This window comes from Myodes glareolus, chromosome 14, assembly GCF_982192425.1.
Source record: "Myodes glareolus chromosome 14, mMyoGla1.1, whole genome shotgun sequence".
NCBI lineage: Eukaryota > Metazoa > Chordata > Mammalia > Rodentia > Cricetidae > Myodes > Myodes glareolus.
Genome location: NC_142039.1, coordinates 11,090,432 through 11,115,531, shown reverse-complemented (window position 1 = coordinate 11,115,531; position 25,100 = coordinate 11,090,432). Strand labels below are relative to the sequence as shown.

Genomic DNA, 25,100 nt, shown 5'->3' with positions numbered 1-25,100 from the left:
TCTGTCCAGTTAAGCAGACCAGACAAGAACAGTTTCTTGCCCAAATGCCTAACCAACTCCATAAGGAGCCTCTTTGATGCCCATCTTCCTGTTGAAGTAGTTTGGTGCTACCACGAGCAGATATGTCTCACTGTCATGAGAAGTTCTAAGTTCTTAAACATTTTAAATGCAATATTCTGAAGGTCTATGAAAGAGTTAAAGAATACCTATCTAACTGAAATACATCTCTGTACATCTAGAAAGTTTAACTAACATGACTACAAACTTGACTATTATAGAGGATCATCTATTAACCTATATTTCTTAGTTATACATTACATTTTTAACTGAACTACACAATTACAATACCTTAACCAAGATAAAAATACGTATACATAGTATAAGAAAATTATCTTAAATTTGCATCACCTTGCACTACCTTAAATTAGCATATCCCCATTTTAACATTTTAAATTTAAATTAGCATATCCCCAAATAATATTTGGGGATATGCTAATTTAAATAATAATAATAATAAATAATAATAAATATTATTATTTATTATTATTAATTATTTAATTATTAAATAATTTATTATTATTAATAATTAATAATAATAAATAATATTTGGGGATATGGGTGAAGTTTCTCCAAACTGCTTCCTGCTGTTTAATGGGCAAAGTATTTTCTTTGTGGGGTGTTTACAACAACCTTTCAGGGGGGGTTGTCCCATCAAACCATATTGGTATGGAATCAATCCACAGGTTCTCATCTTTCGTGAAAACAAAAGAAGAACTTCTTTTCCAAAGCAACATATCCTTAGAACTAAATTTGGAAGTCATGATACCTTTATAATATGCATGCTGGTTTAGCTTAGCAGCCCATACAATGAAATGTCTCTCTGTACTTAGCTCATTTACAGTCTAAAAAATTCAAGGATAACACAATAATATACATAATCCAGGCATCTCAGGTTTTACGTGGATTTAATTGGCCATTTTGTTGTGGGACGGGCTGCTTGCTAGTTCCCGGCCATTTAGCCCCAAAATGATCACATAGAAACTGTATTAATTAAAACACTGCTTGGCCCCATTAGCTCTAACTTCTTATTGACCAACTCTTACATCTTAATTTAACAAATTTTTATGAATCTGTGTATCATCATGTGGCAGTGGTTTACAGGCAGTTTCAGTATATCTGACTCTGGTTGCAGCTACATGGCATCTTTTTCTTCACCATCTTCCACCCAGCATTCAACCCAGTCTTCCCCACCTACCTAAGTTTTACCCTATCAGGCCAAGGCAGTTTTTTTTTATTCATTAACCAATGAAAGCAACATATAGACTAAAGGATCTCCCACACCACATGTCTAACAATGACTTTCAATGTCTCCAAAAGGAGGATAATAATAATGATTCCTTCAAAACTATGATAATACTACTAAGCTGAAAAACACCACCTAAATATTGGCTTTAGACTACAAAGTGCTCAGAACCATTTTAAGGTGGCTAGCTAAGATGATTTAGCCTAGCAGACTACTCTAGTCAGAACTTGAAACAAGCCCTGGACTTTCCCATTATGTATGTACAGATAAAAAAAGTGATACAGATACCTCTCCCAGGACTTGAAAATTTACCCAAATTTTTCTTTTCAGTATCTCCTAAAGATACGTTCATCCCCAGACAACAGGAAGAAAATTTAAGAATATGACAACTCTTTATTATACTTAATTCTGAACTAGTGTGAAATTATTTTGTAACTTCCATTATTATCTGGTGCCTAAACATGGGGGACTAGTCCACACTTTTTGGGATCAATCTACCAGCTGCATGGTAAAATTGGGCAAAAGTTTTCCTACCCACGGCTCTAGCCAATCCTCAGATGCAGCAAGCTGCTATTCAGTGCTCCTGGCTTGCAACACACATGTTGCCTCTCTGTGTGTTATACTGCTGCCTGTGATCACTGTGGTACACACAGTCTGCAACTTGCACTGACAGAAAACTTTGGGTTTTTGCTTTTTCCTGGGCCCCAACACTTGGAATCTTTTGATCACCTTAATAACTGCTCTTAACTTGTTAAGCATAGCATACTTTTCCGTACCTAAGTAAGCAACACGTGCTGTTCCCTGCTGCTAGTGTCTCTCAGACACATGGCTGCAACTGCAGTACCTGCTGGCTGATAACGGTTATTACACATACTCCAATTTATTTTAGTTGCCTGACAACAAGGATGATCTGAAAAACTACAAAAAAAATGACTGATAGCATCCAGGGGTTCAATATTTATTTTGCTTATAGTATGAAAGGTACTCTGCAAGGCTTACACAATTTTCCATCCCTTTATTTGATTCTAGGAATTTAGCTTTGTTTTCAATATTATCTCATTAAAAATGGTTGAATATTAAGGAGAGGGATAGCATCAATTTAACAAAATTATCTGAAAGAATTTGTGCTGTTGAATCTAGCTATTGAAATCTGTTGAAAAGTTATGATATGTCCAAAGATGAGACATTACAAGAGATTCAGACTTTTAAAAAGGCAGTAGTAAAAAGATTTGAAAATATTGAGGAATTTATTGAAATTGATGAGCAGGGACAGAAAGTACAATGACAAGATTTAGCCTAATCAGTATGTGCCAGACCCCAGGATGACCTACACAGAGTTTCAACTGCATATACAGTAATTTTCTTGGAAAGATCATCTGGCACAAAGTACCCTAAGATAGTCAAAGAACAGTCATGGGAAGCAATACATATGAGCAATCAAAAAAGAAATAAAACAAGCAATATTTTCTTATGGGCTATTTGCCAGAGAAATGGTAAAAAAAAAAAATGTGGCTTCAAGCACTAAGGCTTGAATTGACTTCAATTAATCTCAGCAGTCCTAGAAAATGAACCTCAGCTAAGAAGGGACACTAGACAAGGAATTCCTAGGAATATTGTCTCCTCTAGGAATGACAAGAATAGGAGGACTTAGCCTTCTATTATGTGTAGGAGATGGGGCGACGTCCAACATTGTACTAATGAATATAGGTCAATAAGAGACAAACAAGGCAACCAGATACCATTGGAAAACTCCACGGGGGTGCTCTCATAGGCCCCCATGTCAAACAAAGCCCAGTCATTCCCAGTCACTGTGGATAACATGTATCACCATGAAAATTAAACAATCCAGTGAATACTGTAGAAAAAAAAGCATACTGTTCTGGATGATGGAATAAAACTGGAAGATGAGTCCAAAATTCTAGTAGGAAATAGGAAATGTATATTTTGGCAGACTTCTATAAATGATCAAAGACCAAAGCTAAGACTGTGTACAAATGACACTGAAATTGAGGAATTACTAGACACAAGTGAGGATGTGACTATCATTACTCCATAATCTTTCCTTCCAGATTGGCCTCTTCAAGAGGCATAAATTCAGTTCCTAGGAATCGGGACCCTGTCTTCAGTAAAACAAAGCACAAGGTTGGTTTTTAATGCATAAGGCCAGAAGGACAGAAAGGAAGATTGAAGCCATATGTAGCTAATATTGCAGTGAATTTATGGGTCTGTGACCTATTGTAGCAATGGCATACCAAGGTTAACATTCCTGCAATCCCCAAAACTCATGATTCTGGGAAGGATATTATAAAATATTATAAGCAAAGGTGATAAGCCACTCAGGCTGTACAAGAACACAAAGCAACTAGCAAATTCTCAGAGGTACTAACAGCCTTACCTTTAAAATGGTTAACTGAGAAACCTCTAAAATAGTTACTGATTCACAATATGCAGAAAGAGTTGTCTTGCATATTGAAACTGCTGAATTTATATCAGATTATACAGAATTGGCCTCATTATTCATACAGGTTCAAGATATAATCAAGAATAGTCTTTGTCCATGTATATAACATACATTTGATCCCATATGGGTCTGCTAGGTCCTCTAGCACAAGGTAATACAGAAATTGATCAGTTTTTGATTGAAAGTGTGCTGAAGGCCCCAGAATTTAATAAAAACCATCATGTTAACAGCAAAGGTTTAAAGAAAGAGTTTCCTATTGCATGGCAACAAGCTAAGAAGATTATAAAGAGATGTCCTACTTGCTCTTTCTATAAGCATATACCATTAGCCACAGGGAATAATCCAAAGGGTACTCAAAGGAAAGAGATCTGGCTAATGGATGTGTTCCAGTTTTCATAATTACAAAATTAAAATATGTACACCACACCACTGACAGTTATTCAAGTTTTTGATAGGCAACTGCCTTGAGTTCAGAAAAGGCTAATTCACTAATCACATATTTACTAGAAATTATGGCCATCATGGGTGTACCTGCACAAATAAAGACAGAATATGATCCAGTATATGTGTCTAAGAAAATGAAACAGTTATTTGCTTACTATAATATAAAGCATATTATGGGCATGCCAAACAATCCTACAGGTCAGGTAGTTATAGAAAGATCAAATCAAACTATAAAGGATATGCTAAACAAACAGAAATGGATTGCAAATACCCCCAGAAATAGATTGCATAATGCTTTATTAACCTTGAATTTTCTTACTGTTAATGAGAAATGAACATCAGCAGCACAGAGACACTGGATAATAGAAACATCTTCTAAATTAAATCAGCCAGTATATTTCAAGGGTGTGCTGACCTCATAATGAAAATAAAGAGATGTGCTCCATTGGGGAAGGGGTTTCACTCTTGTTTCCATGGGAGAAGAAAAGCTATGGATACCATCAAAACTGATAAAGATTCAGTTTGACAAAAAGAAACCTCTTGAGAAAGAGAAATGATGACTCGTCCACAGAGGTGACAATCATATAAATGGTAAGAAAACTTCTTCTGTTCTTGTCTTTGCAGGAAAGTATTCATCTCAAAGACTGGAGAGACCTTGGACTTCTAGATGCCTAATTATACAAAGATAGCTATCCAGAAAGGATCAACAGGCAAAGAGAAATCTGCCTTGTGCTGCTATATTAGCTATATGGTAAATTTAACTATTTGGACACATATACATCTCTACTTAAAAATAAATGCTGGCTTTGGAGTTGGGCAATGGCTATCCTTCTCTAAATCCAAGCATGTTGTTAAAAGAAAAATTCAGAATTTCTGTCTTATGTCAGGAGCAATCTGGTATAGGACAGAAAGAAGATATATTTTAAGGAAATATTTTACTTTTCTTCATGCCCATTCTGTTTGTATCATATCTTTCATTGAATATGTATCTATGTGAATAATGCTTAAGTTTTCCACAATGAACAGTAGATTTTCCTGCAGTAGTCTTTGAAGCTTCTGGGAGGAAGATGGTGGGGCCTCACAACAATGACTCCACCTGGTTGATATGACATCATGATGCAGATAGTGCTACTATGAGGCTGGTTTGGAGGTACTAGCTGTAAAAATGGTTCACCTTCTTACAATGTTCTGACCAGAACTCCAAATAAGAACTTCAAAACAAACAAACAAAAAGACCTTATTGACTACTCAGAGACCATTTGTAATTATACAAAACAGCAATCTTGAAACTTAACCATCATTTTACTTTTACAGGAGCCCATAGAAAAAAACACTACCTCATGACAGCAGGAAGCAATTCAAGAGATCAACGTTCCCCTCTCCCAACAAAGTTTGTCCTCATGGTTAGCAATACTACTTAGGAGTTGATTATTACTTGCATAGGGTTGGGGGTTGAGGTAGAAATTATGTAGGCCTTGAGATCTCAAAAAAGGGGAAGATTGGATGGAATAATAGGTAACTTAGTGTGAACTTATTCATACTACTACTACTAATAGTGAGTAATAGAGTGAATACTTTTTTGTTATTATTTATGGACAATTCACACTAGTATAGTTTCTTGTATATTGATACAAGTTAAAATTATATTTGTTATATCTGTTTACAATATTTGTACACCTATGCAAAGTTATTTTGTCATATTTTATGCATGCATGTTTCTACCTCTGTTTAAGACATTTTGCATATTGATAAAATTTTAGGAAATATTTATCATATTGTGTTATATATTTCTACCTCTGATTAAGATACTTATACATTGTTACATTTTGATGTCATTGTCCTCCTTTACTGCACAGTTGTTTAAAGATTGTTTAATATTCTGATATGAAGTCTTAATTTGGAGTTATATAGGTACTAAGTATTAAAGGTCAATAGTCATTCATGTTTGTTATACTTTTAGTCAGACTAATTAAGTTCTTTATATACATAGAGATTGTTTTCTGCATAGATAGGTAACCTTCAACCACTTCAAAGATCTGTAGAACATGGCATTTAAATAACTTAGGATTCTGTTGGCATGAGACACAATTGCTTCTGGCAGCAGTGATCTATTCCTGAGAGAATGTTGAGCACCAAAGATACTCCACTTGGAGTTTGTCTTCTTTTTGGCAAAACTAGCCTTTGGGCAAGAAACTGTCCATGCTTTGACCACTGACAAAGTACATGATGTCCGGACAGGGCAAGCAGGATACAAGAAAAAAGACTGTCAAATCTTGCCAAGACAGGGTAAGAAAGTTTTGAAAATTTTCCTGCCTATGAAACTCATTTGTCAATTACTCTAGCCTTAGACAAAGTTGGTTGCTTCAACATTACAAATGAGACTTTGGGTGATTGCTCAGGCAGCCAGTTGTCTCTGTCATATACTTCACATTTTGGAAGCTGCTTGATTGTACTTCTTGCCTACTCAAGTAATAGTATCTCCCTTCTCAGGCCTTTGATGGAGTTTGAGATTAAATAGTCTAGTCATAGTTACTACCATCTTATGATCTAGCCAAGCCATTTCCAATACAAGACTTAGACTCCTTAAGATAGAATGTTTGTTAAAACATTTAGCATACATTCCTTGCTTAATATTGTTTATGCTGGTTGTAATTCTAATCTTATACTTGATATTTGTTCCTAGTGTATATAGTTTTGTATTGGGTTTAGGACACTCTTATTTAAACAAAAGGGGGAGGTGCTGTGGGAGCTCCTTCCACTCCTTCAGCCAATAGCTTTTAAGATACCAGCTTACTTAGGTGTGGTCTCTTATACTGTAGCTGCAAAGCCTGCACTTGCTCTCTTGCTTCCAGAACTTGCTTTTAGCTGCTAGACTCTGTTCTTGTTCCCTGATTATGAAGAGGACTGTGATTTAGGACAGTGATCTGTGAGTCTCCCCTAAATAAATAACCCTTTATTATAGTTAATTCTGAACTAGTATGAGATTATTTTGTAACTTCCATCTTCAAAGAATATTAATAAATCAAATGTTAATTGTAACTGTACAGTACCATGCCCCATCCCATGCAATTATTTGTTTAACTTTTATTTTGAGGAATAAAAGCTGTTGCTTTTTCATACAGCAAAATAATGTTTAACCTAATTAATGCTTTTTCATTATTTAATCCTCAAAAAATTCAAATCCAAAGTGGCAAACAAACCAAGAGAGATAAGAATAAGATAACAAAGGAAGTCAGCGAGGAAGGAAAAGAAGGAAGAGAGGATGGGATGGAGGAAGGAAAGAAGGAAGAGAGGAAAGGAGGGAGGAAGGAAGGGAGGAAGAAAGTAAGGAAGGAAACACATGCATACACAGATGTGCACACACTAAGAAATCAGATAATTACTCAAGAACACCCTCGCACTCTGAAGCAAGTTCACAAGGATGGCTCCTGTCATGGTCCAGATAATGGGAAAATACTTTAACAGCCCTTGGCCAAGCCTAGGGATGCTGTTCAACTTATTTCAGGGACAGCCTGCAGCTTGATTAGTCTGCCTTTGTTAGAGGGTGACAGCCTTGGGGAAAAACACTATTAGAAAACCAAACTAAAACCTTAATGCCTCCAAAGAACACTAGAGATAAGGCATTTCTGATTTTTTAGAAGAAGCATTTGAACGCCTTAATTTATCTTAAAGCATAAGTGCCTGGTGACATTGAAAAGTGTTCAATAAGAAGCTTATTTATAAGAACCAAGACTAATATATGCATTGCAAATTTTAGCAATATTATGGTCCTTTTTAAGTTCCCTTTGATCATTATTCTCATATCTCTTTCTTTTATTCTCCACTTCTGGATGATGCCAAATTATTTTTTTAGTATGTATCAACCTGAAGAGTCTACATACCTACTTAATAAATAATAAGTACTTATAATGTACCTTGTAAAGTTACATTTTCCAGAATCTTTAATACTTTAATTCTGCATGAGTGCATCAGAGGTACTTAATATATTTGTTCATTACATTATTGAGAAAACACTAAAATGATCAATATGCCAAGAGTTCAGATATCTCTCTCAACTCTTTCACTTAAATTTGTTGTTGTGAGCCTTGCCTTTGACAGCTGAGCCATATCTCTAGCTAGATCAACTTTGTCACTTAATAAACAGAGTGCTGCAGACTAGATTTTGAGGCTCTGTAATTGTTAGTGTTCCCCAGTTGTTAATACTTTGTCTTTACTATTCTTTCCCAATTTCTTGTTTTTTCTTCCTTTATTCTGTTACTTATGTATTGTCTCTTTGGTATTATTTATTTAATGATCCTCCAGTTGTAGACTGTGACCAACCACTTTTGCTGAAAGTCTAATGACACGGTAGCTTCCACTCTGCTAGATGAAACAGCAAACAATAACATGTCCCTTTAGAGTGTGTGATTACTTGAGAATGACAAATTGCGTGTGGGTTTTGTGTGTGTGTGTGAGTGTGTGTGTGTGTGTGTGTGTGTGTGTGTGTGTGTGTGTGTGTGTGTTGTGGTTGTTTTTTTGAGGTGGGGTTCTCATTCTATAGCCCAGGCCATATTCAGATTTGGTCTATCTCCCTTCGTGAGACTTCCAAAAACTGGGATTATAGGTGTCTGTCAGCTTGAATGCCTGGTTTAAATATTTCTATCTTTTCCCCCAAGGTGCTTTGTAGGTACTGTAGGTGTGCTTGTATGTGTACATGTGAAGCTATAACTGAACAAAGAAAGAAAATAATGGTGCAATAAGGGAACAAAGAGTGAAACTTAAACCCCCTAGGTGTGAAAGTCACTACAATCTTAACAAGATGTACTTCAAGAGAACTCCAGATGGCCTCTGAGAAATTGAAGCAAAGATACAAAAGTAGGTAGTCACATAAGGCTTCTCTTTCTCCATGTGTCCATCTTCCATGGAAGCTTAATTTTCATAAATTATATATCAGTGTCCTTAAGCAACCTTGAGAACTCTGAATTCATACTTTCACAATCAGAAGATAAACACTCAGCGATCACACACAGGAACCTGAACAAGTTCAGTTACTCTGCTGTCCCTGCTGATTCGCACCATTTCTTCAAAATCGTTTTAATTTTATTTCCATTCTCTCCTTATCATGTTATGAAGAATACCAAACCTGAAAAACCAAATGTGTGGTTCTGCTGTCAAGAAAAAGACTGTTGTAAATTTAAAACATTTGGAGAGTTTTGAAAATAATTTAAGTTAAAAAGAAGCCTGAAATCTTAATCAAGCTTCATTTAGAGTTAAACATGTCTATATTTGCTTGTCAAATTAAAAAAAATAAAAAAGCATTTCTAAGTTCAGGCATGGAACATTGGAATTTTGTCATTAGAACTAACAAAAGAAAGCTTACTTTTTGAAACTTCTCTGGGGAAAAAAAAGAAAACTATATTTGGTTACTGTGTAGGCAGCTTTTGTACACACCTTCATAAATAGGTTAAGTATGAAAGTAAGCTCACCCAAGGGGAGCCTCTGGTCATCTGTAACAAATCCTTCTTCTTTTCTCCACTGCTTTCATCTTCTTTCTTGTGTGCTTTTTTCTCTGCTATGCATTTGGCCTGCTAGTGCCACCTAGAGGTACCTTCAGGCATTGCACACCTCAGGATAGACCTAAAAAAATTGTGTTGACCTCCACCATAAATTCTGAGTATTCAGAGGTATAAGGAGCATGTTCCACACAAGGGTTAAGTTTCCTGGAGATTCTAGAAGTTTAATTAATGTTTAAAGAACTGTTGACTTCACAAAATAGCATGATGAAAAATGTGTATGTATGTTTGTGGGGATTAAAATTGTGGCTCTCATTGATCAACCTTGAGCAAGTTGCTTATCCACTCAGGAAGTGTGTTTCCTCGTTTACAAAGTGGATTCAAGCACATGGCTGCTCAAGATTGCTGTGAGGATTGGGAACACATCTGCCGTGTGCCAGATAAAGTTCACTATATCAAAGAGAGCGTATATACAGCTTCTGGTCTATACCAGATAAGGAATGGGTTTATCACAAGCATTGCTGTGGTGCTAATTAAAACTGTATTATGTCATAATGAACTAAACTGTTTGTTTCTTTGAAACAAAAAGATAATTAAATGGAATCTAAAATACTTCTTTCAAAAACCTTAAAAATAAAAACCATACTTAACTACCCTTCCATTAACGGTTAAGGAAATGCTGAGGTTTTCTTACATTTCATGCAGCCTATGAAGCAATGACAGACAAAAGCTCAGACAGTGCCAACTGTGGAATTCAGCTCTGGAAGAGGGGCTTCCCTTAAAAAAAAGGCCCATATACAAATTTCTAGCACCGAAATTCAACATGGTGCTGAATGCTATGTATTCTCACTGTCCTTAAATAGAAAAAAAACATGGGGAAAAACAGGATGCAAGAGTTTTCATCTAATATTTAAGCTTCAGTAAATACATGTCTATTTCTTTCCCTTTCTTAGCACTATAAAAACCTGAAAATACTCAAGGGCACACACGAGGCATCCCCTGAAACACAAAGTCCAATATCAGTGTGAAGAATGTGAATCTTTTGATTTCTCTCTGGTTTACTTTAGTTTTTTAAAGTCTATTTTCTTTCATCTTCCCATAAATGTTTCTTCCCTTCTCTGACCCAGACAATGATTTCTCTTCCTTTAATATCTCAAAATGCTTTCCCCCCTTCTTTTCCCCTGCATCTTTTCATTTGTACCAATTTGTGATACTGACCTGAGATCTGGCACCAGTAATACTGGACATATAAAATGTGAGTCTGAAAATCAACTTACAGTGGTGTCTCTTTTATGTTTGAGGGGCACACTGAAAAAAACCCACTGGATGAATGAAACTGAAGACTGTATTGAACCATATGTGTGTGAATGTGCATGCATGCATGAACAACTGGGTGTTATGTTTTCATATATGCATACATATCATAGTTTAATGTTGATTTTCGTATAACAAGAAAATAATAATAAAGCTGAATTATAAATAAACATAAATAGCATGGCAATCTATTTATTCTAACTAAAGTTCTAATTTTTTTTTCCTCTCTCTCTCTCTCTTATCTCTCAAATGTATCATTACACTGTAGGGCATTTTTTCAACTTCTGTTGACTGTGGGAGGCCAATGCCATAGAAACCAAACCTCGGATGATGGGGAACTATTGTGTGGGCATGAAACATCTAGTGTGGGGAAAGCAATGGTTACATTCAGGAAAGCAATAGTTATACTCAGGAAAACAATGGTTACACTCAGGAAAACAATGGTTACACTTAGGAAAGCGATGGCTACACTCTGGAAAATAATGGGTACAGTCAGGAAAGTGATGGTCACACTTAGGAAAGCGATGGTTACACTCAGGCAAGGGATGGCTACTCTCAGGAAAGCGATGATTACACCCTGGAAAGCAATGATTACACTCAGGAAAGCGATTGTTACACTTAAGAAAGTTTATGTTTTTCATTGGACTTTCTTTCACAGACATGATGGGTTCAGTTTCCAGTAATGAATGGTCAACAATCAAAGATACTTAAAAGATTGCACATTTTTAGTAAAATCAAAATGATAACATAAATGAGTTTTAAGAGACAGAAAAAAACAAATTTTAGGAAGATGAGTCATTGTTAGCATCTGTGGTGGCAGAAGAAGGGTCAGGTAGTCAGAGAAGGTGCTTTGGGTGAGTCTGAATAGAAAACTTACTGAGATTTGATGAAAAAAAAGTATTGAAAATTGAAGAAAAGTTTCAAAGCTATCATGGGCAAAGGTGTAGTTCATCAATAATTTTTAACAGTACATAATAAGTTTTTAAACATCTGAAATACTTAATGTAGGATCCTTACCCAAGCATACATTAAATAGAAATGTCACTGTTCAGAAGAGTGTGATATGCCACATATAACTTGTAATATGTATCTGAAGTAGAGTGGAAATTGTCACCGATATTTTGCACATGAACGAGGTTATGTGGTGTGTTATGAGGGTAGGTGTGACACATTCCAGGAAACATTGACAGCAAAGTAGACCTGATTGCAGCATTTTGAGTTGAAACTAATAATTTAAGAAACAACAAAAATCACTATGATTTGTCAATTATTTAGAATAACAGTGATATAGGATATTATCTCTGGCTTTGAGCAAGTCATAATTTGTCTATGAAATTATAAAAACAGCCTAAGTAGAACTAAGATATCCAATGACAGATTAATTGTGCTCTGCTCCTTGTTCAGCATCACAGACCGATCTGCGTTGGTCACAAGACTTTCTCTGCTAACATGATAGATGGCATCTTTTTGAATTGGGAAGACAAATTAAGATTCTCTCTCATCAATTCCATCTTGTCCATTATTTCATCTCCATAAGGAAGGAAGCAAATAAAGACTCCCTTGGTAATAAGAAATGGGATCAGTTCTGTCTATACCTGACCAAATCACTTGTAAGCTTTTGGAGTTAATTTGTGGGGGGAAAGTTAGAAGAATTTAGACTTGTGGATTAATGAAGCCACAGACTACTGTAAGCAGAGTTTAATAACCATTCCTGTAGGAGTTGAGAAGACCAGAATGCCTAGAGGACAGCGGATAGTAAAGGCTTCTCTTCACATAGAGGAACAAAAGATACCGTTGAGAGCCAGGCTAAAGGATCTTTGTGGTATTTTTTGGTAAAGAGCCTAACTGTGTTTCTCATACCCTGAGAACTTGAATGAGGTTAAATTCAAAGTAATAAACTGTTGCCAGAGGGAGACCACTCATTCATTCCTGGCCACTCAGATCTGAAATAATCACACAGAAACTATATAATTTAAATTACTGCTTGGCCTGTTAGCTCTGGTGTCTTATTGGCTAGCTCTTACATCTGAATTTAAGCCATCTCATTAATTTATGGCTGTGGCTTACCAGCAAGTTTCCAGCTCCTCTGCTCTCAACAGTAACTACATGGTTTCTCTTGACTACTCTGCCTTCTTTCTCCCAGCACTCAGTTCAGTTTTCACCATCTAGCTCTACTCTTTTTCCCTATCACAACCAAGGCAGTTTCGTTATTCATTTACCAATAAAAGCAGCACATATACAGAAGGACTTCCCACACCAATAAACTAATTTGTTTGTTTCATGACAGCAAAACATCTAATCTCTGACCTTGTTGATGCTGAATGCATTTATTCAGGTTAACTAAAAGGAGCAGAATGATGAACAAAAACATTAAAAGTGGTCAGTTTGTTGTGGGAAGGGCTGCAAACATGAATAAACTTGCAGATATAAGTGTGCAATTTGACGAGAAAAGCTCATACCTGGTTCATGTTGAGAAGAGAGCAGCTACAAAAAAAATAGTTATAATATTTAAGAAAAAATGGGCATAAAGGAGAAAGATGCCTTGAGTGCAGGATCGATACAAAATCCCAGAGTACAAATCAATTTCATTTGAAATGAGAGAAAGTAAAATGTGGGTGATGCAGAGGGGATTCCTTCTGGGAAGAAAAAACTGCCTGGAGACATATTCCCCACACCCTGAAGTCACCCAAGTGCAAGGAAGACAGTGCAGCTGTGGTAGAAAGGAGGCAGACTACATGCTAGTCTGATATCAGGTCTTGGGTGATCATCAATGTCCACACTGAGGCTGCTGTGTTTGCAGGCACAGGCACTGCAGGAGCTAGGTCACAAAGACTTGTATCAAGATTCCAGAAAGTCATTGTGTAACAGACTGGATTCCCTGAGAGGAGAAACTGAAAGGCAGTTGTGTAAGGCTGTTAAGGTGAAACCTAAATTGCAGTAAAGACACTAGACCATAAAAACTTCTAGATCCCAGGCATAGAACTGCAGGATTTGTCTGCAGAAAACTGGGTTTCTGTCTTGCTTTGATCTGAGATTTGATATGCCCCCCTTTTTCCGTTTTGGGATACGAACATATCTTCTATGACACTGGATATTGGAAAAGTGCAGCTTGTGGTTTGTGTTCTAAGATTCACAGTTAAGAGATTTCTTAAGTCTCAGGAACAGAGACTATATTTCTAAAGTGTGTTGAAATTATTAAGTCTAAGGAGAGTTTTGAAGTTGTAATTAAAGTATTTTGCAATATGGGGCTGCAACACTCCTATGGAGGAGGCCAACTGTTGACTTTTCAGGTCAAAGTGATGTGTCATGTATCAAAATGGTAAGTGGTGTGCTTGTGATTGTGACTTTTGTGTGCTAACTTGAGTGTATTAAGATAAACATAGGGGTATAGAGAGATGGCTCAGAAACTATGAGCACTGGCTCTAGAGGATTTGGGTTCAGTTCCTAAAAACCATATGGCTGCTAACAATCTTCTGTCACTCTATGGATTCAGAGGGTCCAGCATCCTCTTCTGGTTTCAGTGGGCACCATACACAAGCAGTCCACATAAGTACATGAGGCAAACACTCACATATAAAAATAAATAAATCTTTTTAAAAATATAAATCTAGGCCATTGATTTTGCAAATCTTTATGTGGCCTGTGTAGGTATTTAGTTGATTGGAGAAGACCCACTTTGAATATGGTACCACCATCCAATGGGCTGGGGTTCCAGACTTAACAAAGACAGAAAAAGAGAAGCCAGTGAGTAATCACAGTACCATTTCTCTGTCACATACCGAGATCAGTGATACTTACGGAACTACTCCTGCCTCTGTTCCTTTCTAATCCTCATGTGAGCCAATTAGACTCTCTTCTGGTATGATTGCTCTTTTGTCAGGTTAGGTCACCGAGTGGAGAACAAAGCAACTAATAGCATAAATGCCCTTGAAAGATTTACTTTCTCCGAATGTTAGAAAATGTTTCTCCAAATGTTTAATAAAAGAATGTTACATATAACAAACTGGGAGATTCTCTTCTAAGATTTAAAGCAACATTGTGTAGCCAATCATTCTGAAACATCTTTCCTTGCAAGATTCTGAATGTCAACAAGTCACAAGTTCAGGGAATCTGAAGCTATCAAGACCAACAGGGCAGCTATCCAAGGTCAGACAAGCAGGAAATATGGGCTAGAAGGGGGAGAACGCTTAACCAAAGAACTGGAGGATGCTCTGGTGAACTGCCTGCAAGATGGGCAGAGAGCCGGGCTTGAAGTTTCAGTGGGTTGCCACTTCAGCTGGCTTGTGCTTTTCATCTGCGTTTGTACCCTTACACTTTACTGTTATGCCTTCAAAGACTCCAGTAATGTCATTGGTTCTTCAGGGAAAGCATTTTTGAAACCCTGATTTTTGCCTGTCCTTGGTTCTCTATCTGGGGTGAGTAAAATTTTGTTCACATGTCCCCAGTAAAAATCAGACAAAAAAATCAAATAAGCATGACTAGGTCTTTTATATAAGTGTGTGTGTGTGTGTGTGTGTGTGTGTGTGTGTGTGTATGATTACATTTCTTTAATTTTTGATTTCTAATGAATCTTTAAATCAGTAATTTGTGTGGGAAAGTCCTTCTGTATGTGTGTTGCTTTTATTGGTTAATGAATGAAGCTGTTTCTGTTAAAGTGGCTTAGCAGAATAGAGCAAGGTAGGAATTCTAAGCAGACAGTAGAGTATAGGCGGAGTCAGGGAGAAGCCAGGTAGCTGCTGGAGGAGAAAGACACAAGTTGCCAGCAGGAACCTTGCTGGAAAACCACAAGCCTTGTTGTAAAATATAAAATAATAGAAATGGGTTAATTTAAGATGTAAGAGCTAGCTAGAAATACAGTTTTAAGCTATTGGCCAACGAGTATTGCAGATAATACAGTTTCTGTGTGATTATTACAGGTCTGAGTGGCTGGGAATGAACAAGCAGCCTCCGCCAAAAAGTGGTTCTCAACCTTTCTAATGTGATGGTTTAATACAGTTACACATGCTGTGGTGACCCCTAACCATAAAATTATTTCATTATTACTTTATTTTGCTACTATTACCAATTTTGCTACTGTTATGAATCATAATATAAATATCTCATGTGCAGGATATCTGATATGTGGCCTTCAAAAGTTTGAGAACTGCTTCTTTAAACTGTTGTTAACTTGGCTGTGGCTATTACCCAGTGTTAGAGTGTTTAGAGGAAAAGTCTTGGTTTTAATCCTTAGTAAAACACACAGAGAGAGAATTTGTGCACATATGTGTGTATGTATATATGTACAACACATATCTATGTAGTCTTCTTTAGTATTTTGGTAATGCCAATAATATAAATAGGATAAGAAAAATTAAGACTAAATGATAAATTTCCCCAGTCTTTGTTAATCCAATGTATGAGATCAGAAGTTGCATGCCATCCATACCCTCTCTGATTTTGCAAAATGTCAAGAATCATACGGCATCTATGTCTCTTCCTACACGTACATGTGAACTACTGAGAGTACACAGGAGATTGTAATTCACTGGAGTGAGACTTGTTCCTTACAGCACCATCCCAAGGCTTGCTGAGCCACTATGCTCAGCTCTTGCCTAAGGTGTCCACGATCCTCCCCTCAATGCCATCCCCAAAAGAACACCACGGAACCATGTGTTTACATTTCATAAGTTTGTGTAGCTAATGCTTGTTATTCAAGGTGACAGTACTTGTAGAAAAAGAGTTTTAAGATTTGGAAGACAGGTTGGGGAAGCCCCTTGGCTATCAAAAACACGTAGAGCAGCATTAAAAGCATCAATCAGGTTTCTTCTTAGTAACCGTGGGGCTCATCATTACTTCTTTTCAGTAACCACGGGTTTTATTGTTGCATGCGATGACTGTTGAAAAGTTCACACTCAGTGGAAAACAAAGAAGGATGCAGAAGCAGACCATTGTTCCCACACTAATAAGCAGTCTCCCAAAAGATCTCTAGAGGAATGTACCCCATAACTGCCCCCTTGTCAGAGAGACTTCATGAGCCAACCAAGACCCTTAGAAAACACACATAAAAGCCAACTCACACTTTATAAGCAGAGAGAGAAAATTAATTAAGCAGATAAACTCTGACTTTCACATTTTTTTACATCCTGTTGCAAACAACATATTAATAAATAAAGGATTCTTTATAAAAGTAGCCCCCCCCCGGTCTAATAATAGTCACCAGATCCTTTACTTACAAACGCTTGATTTTTTTTGCTTCCTTAGTTTTCAAAAGCAGATTTTTAGCCAAAGTGTGTCAAGGGCCAGTAATTCTAGCACTTGGTGCAAGAGGCAGAAGAATCAGAAATTCCTCCTGTGTTACATAGTGAGTTGGGGACAGATCTACTGAATAAGATCATGTCTCAAAAGTAAATAAAGAATGGAAAAACAGATATTTGGAAGCCACCCAACAAAATGGTGTGTAGCGGGGAATCCCTGTGTGGATTGGGTATCTGCTTGAGAGATACCACCCAATAATTTTACCTTGTCAGAAATTCATGGCACACACTGAAGAGTGCACCTCGGTAGAATTTTTCAACCTCATAGTTTTAAAAAAAATAACAGTCAACAAGGCAGTTAAAATAGTAATCATTAAGAAAATAGCATTTCAGATGAGTGTCTTCACGTTGTAGTCACTGTAGTCAAACATGTCTTTATGGCTCTCTTGTGGAAATGTAAAGTGATATAAATGGGACGACAGCCTAACTTCTCACTGCTTTATTCTATGTCACGATGCTTTTTGCTTGTTTTACACTGTGCCCCAATTTGACCACAACAGCTATTAAATTAGTCTTCAAATCTCAGTGAGACAGTACCCAGTAATTGGGACAGAACATAGGCATTGTAAGGATATGTACTGTGTGTGAGGAATGTAAAACTAAATAGCTTATTCCAATTTACCTCTCATCTAGTATTTTCTTCTAGCTCAGTTAATTAATATTTTCACTGAAGAAATAATGTCAACATAATGAATAGATAATGCATTTAGTATGCTAAAAAGTGAAGGTTATGGAAAAATAAGAAAGCTGGGTTAGAAAGACTGAAGATAAAACTTGCAGGAGTTTCTGAGACTTTAGATGAAATAGAAAGAACAGGTATCAGAGAGCTGACATGTGTGCAACAATTTCAAGAGAGAGGGATGAGAGTTTAATGAATATCAGAGAAATGATATTCCAGGAAGAGGAATCTGCAAGAGCTAAACTCGTGGGTTCCTGACAAGAGTAACGTGTGGAGGAGCAATCAGCAAAGGACCAAAGGGACTAGGGCAGGGCAGAAGTACAGATGAGAGCTTGGGATGTGATATTGAAGGGTAAGAGTGCAGGGATTTGGGGGCCAGTGCTGGAGCTGTACTCACTGTAAAATGGGGAAGTGACCGACCATTTAGTGAAGAAGAGCATTCTCTGATGTCTGTGGTAAACAGATCACTCTAGCCGCCCTAGGCGGGTCCAAGGCTAGAGCAGGGCAGCTTGTGAAAACACTTGGAATAAGGCCACAGGGAGACATAAAGAAAACTCAGACAGGGCTGTTGGAAGTAGAGTGGTGCGTGGAACACACCTTTAATCCCACAATTTTGGGAGGCAGAGGCAAGAGGATCTCAGTGAGTTTGAGGCCAACCTGATCTACAGAGTCAGTTCCAGGACAGCCAGAGTGTTACAGAGTCTTGAAAAACCAAAACTAAACAAGTAAATAATGAACAAATGAATAAATAAAATAAAGAATAATGAGTCTTTCTGAGCAAAGCTAAGTTATTAGTAGGTACCAGGCCCTGGTGGGAAGAATGCTGCTCCTTTTCTGAATGTCTGCTTCCTTTGGCTCAGGAATTATTTCTCTTATGATCCCAACCTCTTACTTCCACTCTCAGCATCCTGTTCTGGACCCTAACCCCGCCTCCCTCCTGTAACAGTGATTATGCTGAATCCACCCAACTAATTTAGGTAATCAGTCTGCTTTAAGAGACTTTAATTCACCTCATCTATGAAGGGATTGTTAGCCACTAATCTAATAAGATTTAGAGACTTTTTATCTAGTCGGCCATATCAATGAAACGACCAAAAACATGGGAATGTTTGAGTGGTTAAGGCAATGTTAGGGGCTGAGAGCTTTTCTGGTTAACACTTAGCATCTCAAAACTGTGTTTGGTAAAACAGATTAAGGAAAACACTGTGATGGAAGTCAAAGACGTCTGTGTCCTAGTTTCTGTCCTGCATCCCTTGCCGAACTTCAGAGATGATGAAAACTCTCCAGGGATTCACAAATGGTCACACTACGTTTATGTTGATGACATTGACCGTTCCAACCAATTTCACTGTGTACTTATTGATCACTGACTGCCAAGGTTTTCTTCTCTATTTTCAAAATTAAAGACATATAGCTGAGGTAATAAAGAATACATTCTTTGTGACAATAACCCTTTTGAATCAAAAATAACAATTTCCACAAAATAGTATCTACATATGAAGAGCAAGGAGAAGAGTGAAAGACAGAGTACAGCAGTGGACTAACCTGAGGTGTGTTCTTCCAGAGTGGCTTTCCCTTTCGCTCCGCTGACTTTGCACAACATTCATAGTGTTAAAATACAGCCGAAAATCTTCAAATCCTCACTTACGCATTTATAAGCCATTAGTAATTTTGTTGCTGTTTCCAAATTAGGCAGATTGGCCTGTGAGTTGAACTGTGAAGGAAAGGAAATCAAAGGGGATATTGTTTCCCTTACTGTAAGTCTATTGTTTTAGTAGAGTGAGATGGTCGATACTTTACAATGTAGCTTCAGAATAGTTCCCTTTGTCAAGCTTAGTCAGAATTTGGGCAAAAACAATGGGCCTGAGGATTCCTTCCTGCTCTACAGCTCAAAACCAAAGATTAAGCTTCCTGTAATCTCTATATAAAATGGCTCAAAAATAAGATTCTCAAGAATTATAATGCTTAAATAGATTTATCTTACAGCCCATGTCTTTGACACTTCCAGATTTTATTCAGACAATCATTTTGATTGATTTGGAAGAATAATTCTTCCTCTATAATCAATCAATCAATGTTTTAACACTTAAATCTTTTGGTAATATAGCTTACACAAGCATGATAAAAGGTAAATTACTACAATTTGAACAGTATATGTTTATTCATAAAACGTTTTACATAAATAGATCTATAGCAAGTATAAAATAATTATAATTTTTATAACATGGCATGTATTAATTCCTGAAAAATATTTTAAGTAAACAAATCTACAGCAAAGGTAAAAATGAGCATTTGTGAAAACAAGACATTTATTTCATTTCTTGCATTACACTAGAAATATAATTATAGTATTTTCTTAGATAAAGTTGGGAACAATGTGCTAATTACTTTTTATAATTAAAACTTAAGCTAAAATGATCTTTTCATATAGTATATGTAAGATACAAAGAGAAACTGTGCCTATAATTAAAGGACTAGTCTTTGCTTATGGTAGAAATACTGTTCTCCTTAAAATAATTGGGATACATGAGTAATGTGTAACTATATATAACTTTTTAACTTATTTGTATAAAGTATGGCAAAAGAAAATTTCTCACAAACACTTCTAAATACCTGTATGACAGAAGTTACTGGTTTTAAACCAAAAGAGCTAATAGCATAATGTACAAATGTAACCGAGAAGTTATTTAAGAAGGAGCATAGCTGGTACCAGCTCAGCTATTATTTTTGTAACTCCAAACAGCAACACCTGCTCACGTAAGTGGATTTAATCTCTGAGGAATGTGCTTTATAGTCCATTTTTTAATTTATGTTTCTTACTTGGTAATCCAAGTGAAATCTGAATTTGGGAAACCATCTGAGAACTGATATCCTTTCATTTGAAGCAGTATTATTTTATAAGAGAGATTTTCATTTAAACTCATTATCATTCATCACTGACATTTGAGAGAGAGCTTTCGAAAACATAGAATTTATATTCATGCATGATCCGCATGCTTGCCCTTAGGATAACTTGCATCATATAATATCCTAAAGAGCTTATTTAAAAAAAGTAGTTTCCCACATTCCACCCAACTCAGCATCATTGAAGCGGCATCCTGAGGCAGGGTGTGGCTCAGAAATCTGAGTATGAAACAAGTTGAGCTGGTGAGACAAGTGGAGAAAGTTCTGGGCGGTTCTGTTATCGACGACTAATGTCACAGTTTTCTGTGTTTTGCTCTATCAAACTTATTTAATGAACAATTCACTCTGAGAACAGATTTTATATATATATATGTATATACTGTTATATACATAGATATGTTATATTTATGCATTATATATATTATATATTGTATTTTGTGAAGCTTCTTTTTTCAAATTTTCTGTGTAGCACATGTGTGCCTGGTACTCACAGAAGCCGAAGACAGAGAGAGTTATAGACAGTAGTGAGCCGCTGTGTGGGTGCCTGGAACAGAAACTCAGGTCTCTGTAAGAGCAGTAAGATTTCTTAACCACTAAGCCATCTCTTAAGCTCCATGAGCTTTCCTGCTTTCCTTTTAAAACTAATGTTTGCTAATGTGTGGAATACAAAATGTTAGCAATCATTATCCCCCCTTCTTCTTCTTCTCCTTCTCCTTCTTCTCCTCCTCCTCTCCTCCTCCTCCTCCTCTTCCTCCTCCTCCTCCTCCTCCTCCTCCTCCTCCTTCTTCTTCTTCTTCTTTTGAGACAGGGTTTCTTTGTAGTTTTGGAGCCTGTCCTGAAACTAGCTCTTTTAGACCAGGCTGGCCTTGAACTCACAAAGATCCGCCTACCTCTGCCTCCTGAGTGCTGGGATTAAAAGCGTGTAAAAGCGTACATCACTACTGCCGGGCATTATCCCTTCTTATATACTCTAACTTGGTCCAGTTCTCAGTCTGACTCCAGGTCATTCAAAGCTTCCTAAAAGCTGACAACTGAATATCAGTGCTAGATGAGTAATAATACAAATTTCTCTTTCATGTCTTCCTTGGATCAATTTGAAAATATTTGTTCTTTTTTTTAAACATTTTTAAAGAGTCATTTGCAAATATATGCCAAGTTCCTCATACCCCATTCACTTTTTTGTTTTCTATATTCTAAGTGGCTGAGATTATGTTTAATATATTTCCATAATGAATATTTTAAAAGTATTTTTCCAAACACAAAAGCACAAAAGATAATATTCTATCTATATACCCCGACTTTCTTCAAATCATTTAGGCCCTCTAAGACATAAAATAGATTCATCTTGTTGAAATTCACATTTACATAAAGTAATATTTTTAGAATTAAAATTCAGATACTGATTCCAGCTATCACTACTGATCTTAATCTGGATTGTAGAATGTGTAAGATTGAATGGATAGGTTATAAGGTCCATGTAAGAGACTACGACTCTGGAGCGTCACTTAGAAAAGAGAAAGCAACCATTATGAAGTTGCTATTTTTGCAATACCTTAATCATATTTTATTTGTGTACTTCTATCTGGAACTATCTTTTCAAGCTGTCTCCAGAAAATCTATACAATTTTTCACATGTCAGCTGCACATAATAATCCATAGATAATACAGTCATCAGTGGATTGATCCAGGGCCTTCCCACCCCAAAGTCTACCAATGCTTAACTCCTATGAATAAAGTAATTTTGTATTTGCATAATGCCTACATAAATCTTCTCATTGAATTTAAATCAACTATGGTTGATTAATACCTAGTATGCTATTTAAAGGTCTATTATACAACTCTTCTTCAAGAATGATAAGAAAATCTGGACATGTTAACTGTAGACATATTTATTTGCCTTTTTGAAAAGACCCTCAATTGGTTGAAATCATAGATGTAGTGCATTGAATGTATACATCCATTTCCAGAACATACTTTACTTTCACAGCTTCTCAGCGACCTTGGGAAGCTTCAGAATGCAACCTCTAGATTTTTGCGCTTCTTTGCACATCCCCTGACACCCTAAGAGTCCCTTAGCTCTTACCTTCACACTTAATCTCCATAGATAAGTGTTATCAAAGTGACTGCTGTTCATGTCCTCTGTGCCAGGGAGCAAACCTGTCCTGATAGGACTTTGGTATCAGTTACACTTCACACATTACGTTCAAAAGCTAACCCTCAAGTCCCAGAAAATGTATTTCTTTAATTTCTATGCTGCATAAACAAAAACAATATGTTACCTTTTGAGGTTAATCCTATATACAGGAATCATAAATTAACAAGATCAAGTAAACGCAAAACACTTGGAAGCCTGTGTTCGTGGTACAGAATGTAGAGACTGTAAAGTGACATTGTAGGACAGATTAAGATTCACATTGGCTACATGGGGGAGTTCTTTATTTGATTGACGATCCCCAATACACATAAAATGCAAATTTTAGAAATTCAAGTGATATTTTCTGTAGAAAACATGGGAAAAGCACAGAGATAAATGACAAAATGAAGTGAAGTAAAAAGATGACTGATGTGTAGTTAGAGGACTTCATTCTAAAACCTCACTGGGGTGTTTCTACAGTGATGTAACAGGAAGGGAAAGCAGTGAGGAGCTGCAGCCAGTGAAACGATTGATTCCAAATCAACAAGGAGAAAAACCTCCCTAGTATGATGTCTGATTCGATCAAGACAACTAGAATTAAATCACAAGTAGAGAACACATCTAGGTGTAAAAGATGTCACATGACATTCCTTAACAAGGACAAATGGTTTTGGATTCCTTTATTATTATTAAAATTTCCCCCTCCCCCCTTCTCCCATTTCCCTCCTCCTCTCCCCTCTCCCTCCCTCAGGCTCTCAGTCCAAAGAGCCTTTAGGGTTCCCTGCCCTGTGGGAAGTCCAAAGTCCTCCCCTCCTCCATCCAGGTCTAGGAAGGTGAGCATCCAAACAGACTAGGCTCCCACAAAGCCAATAGATGTAATAGAATCAGAACCCAGTGCCGTTGTTCCTGGCTTCTCAGTCAGCCCTCATTGACAGCCACATTCAGAGAGTCCAGTTTGATCACATGCTCCATCAATCCCAGTCAAGCTGGCCTTGGTGAGCTCCCATTAGATCAGCCCCACCGTCTCAGTGGGTGGAAGCACCCCTCGCAGTCCTGACTTCCTTGCTCATGTTCTCCCTCCTTCTGCTCCTCATTTGGACCTTGGGGAGCTCAGTCCAGTGCTCCAATGTGGGTTTCTGTCTCTAGCTCCATCCATTGCCCTATGAAGGTTCTATGGTGATATGCAACATATTCATCACTGTGGCTATAGGATAGGGTCAGTTCAGGCGCCCTCTCCTCAGCTGTCCAAGGAACAAGCTGGGGACATCTCCTTGGACACCTGGGAACCCCTCTAGAGTCAAGTCTCTTGCCAACCCTAAAATGGTTCCCTTAATTAAGATATCTACGTCCTGCTCCCATATCCACCCTTCCTCCATCCCAACCATCCCATTCCCCCAAACTCTCCCCATGCTCCCCTTCTCCCTTCTCTCTACACATCTTCCCTTACCCCCACCCCACCCCCACCCCAAGCTCCCAATTTTCGCCTGGCAAACTTGTCTACTTCCAAACACCAATGATAGCTTTTGTGGGAGAGGATGTGGAGTAAAGGGAACACTCATCCATTGCTGGTGGGCATGCAAACTTGTGCAACCACTTTGGAAATCAGTGTGGTGGTTTCTCAGGAAATTTGGGATCAACCTACCCCAGGATCCAGCAATACCATTCTTGAGAATATACCCAAGAGATGCCTTATCATACTACAAAAGCATTTGTTCAACTATGTTCATAGTAGCAATGCCCCTCAATGGAAGAATGGATAAAGAAAGTGTGGAATATACACGCATTAGAGTACTACTCAGTGGTAAAAAAACAATGACATCTTGAATTTTGCATGCAAGTGGATAGAAATAGAAAACACTCTTCTGAGCGAGGTAACCTAGACCTAAAAAGATGAATATGGTATGTACCCACTCATAAGTGGATTCTAGCCATACATAAAGGACATTGAGCCTATAATTCGTGATCCTAGATAAGCTAAATAAGAAGGTAAACCCAAAGAAAAACATATAGTTATCCTCTTGGATTCTTTAATACTACACAGAATGTTCTAAGTGTTAAAAGATGAATAGACTTTTT

The 25,100-nt window shown here is 37.1% G+C and overlaps 1 long non-coding RNA gene across 1 annotated transcript in view; it reads right to left on the bottom strand.

Annotated features, from left to right (window-relative positions):
• LOC125417486 (uncharacterized) overlaps positions 1 to 19,742 on the bottom strand; it is a 47,153-nt gene extending 27,411 nt beyond the window's left edge. The window contains exon 1 of the long non-coding RNA XR_015005025.2: positions 19,532 to 19,742. This is a non-coding gene — a long non-coding RNA (uncharacterized LOC125417486). The remainder of the gene's footprint in view (positions 1 to 19,531) is intronic.
• Positions 19,743 to 25,100: the final 5,358 nt, after the last annotated feature.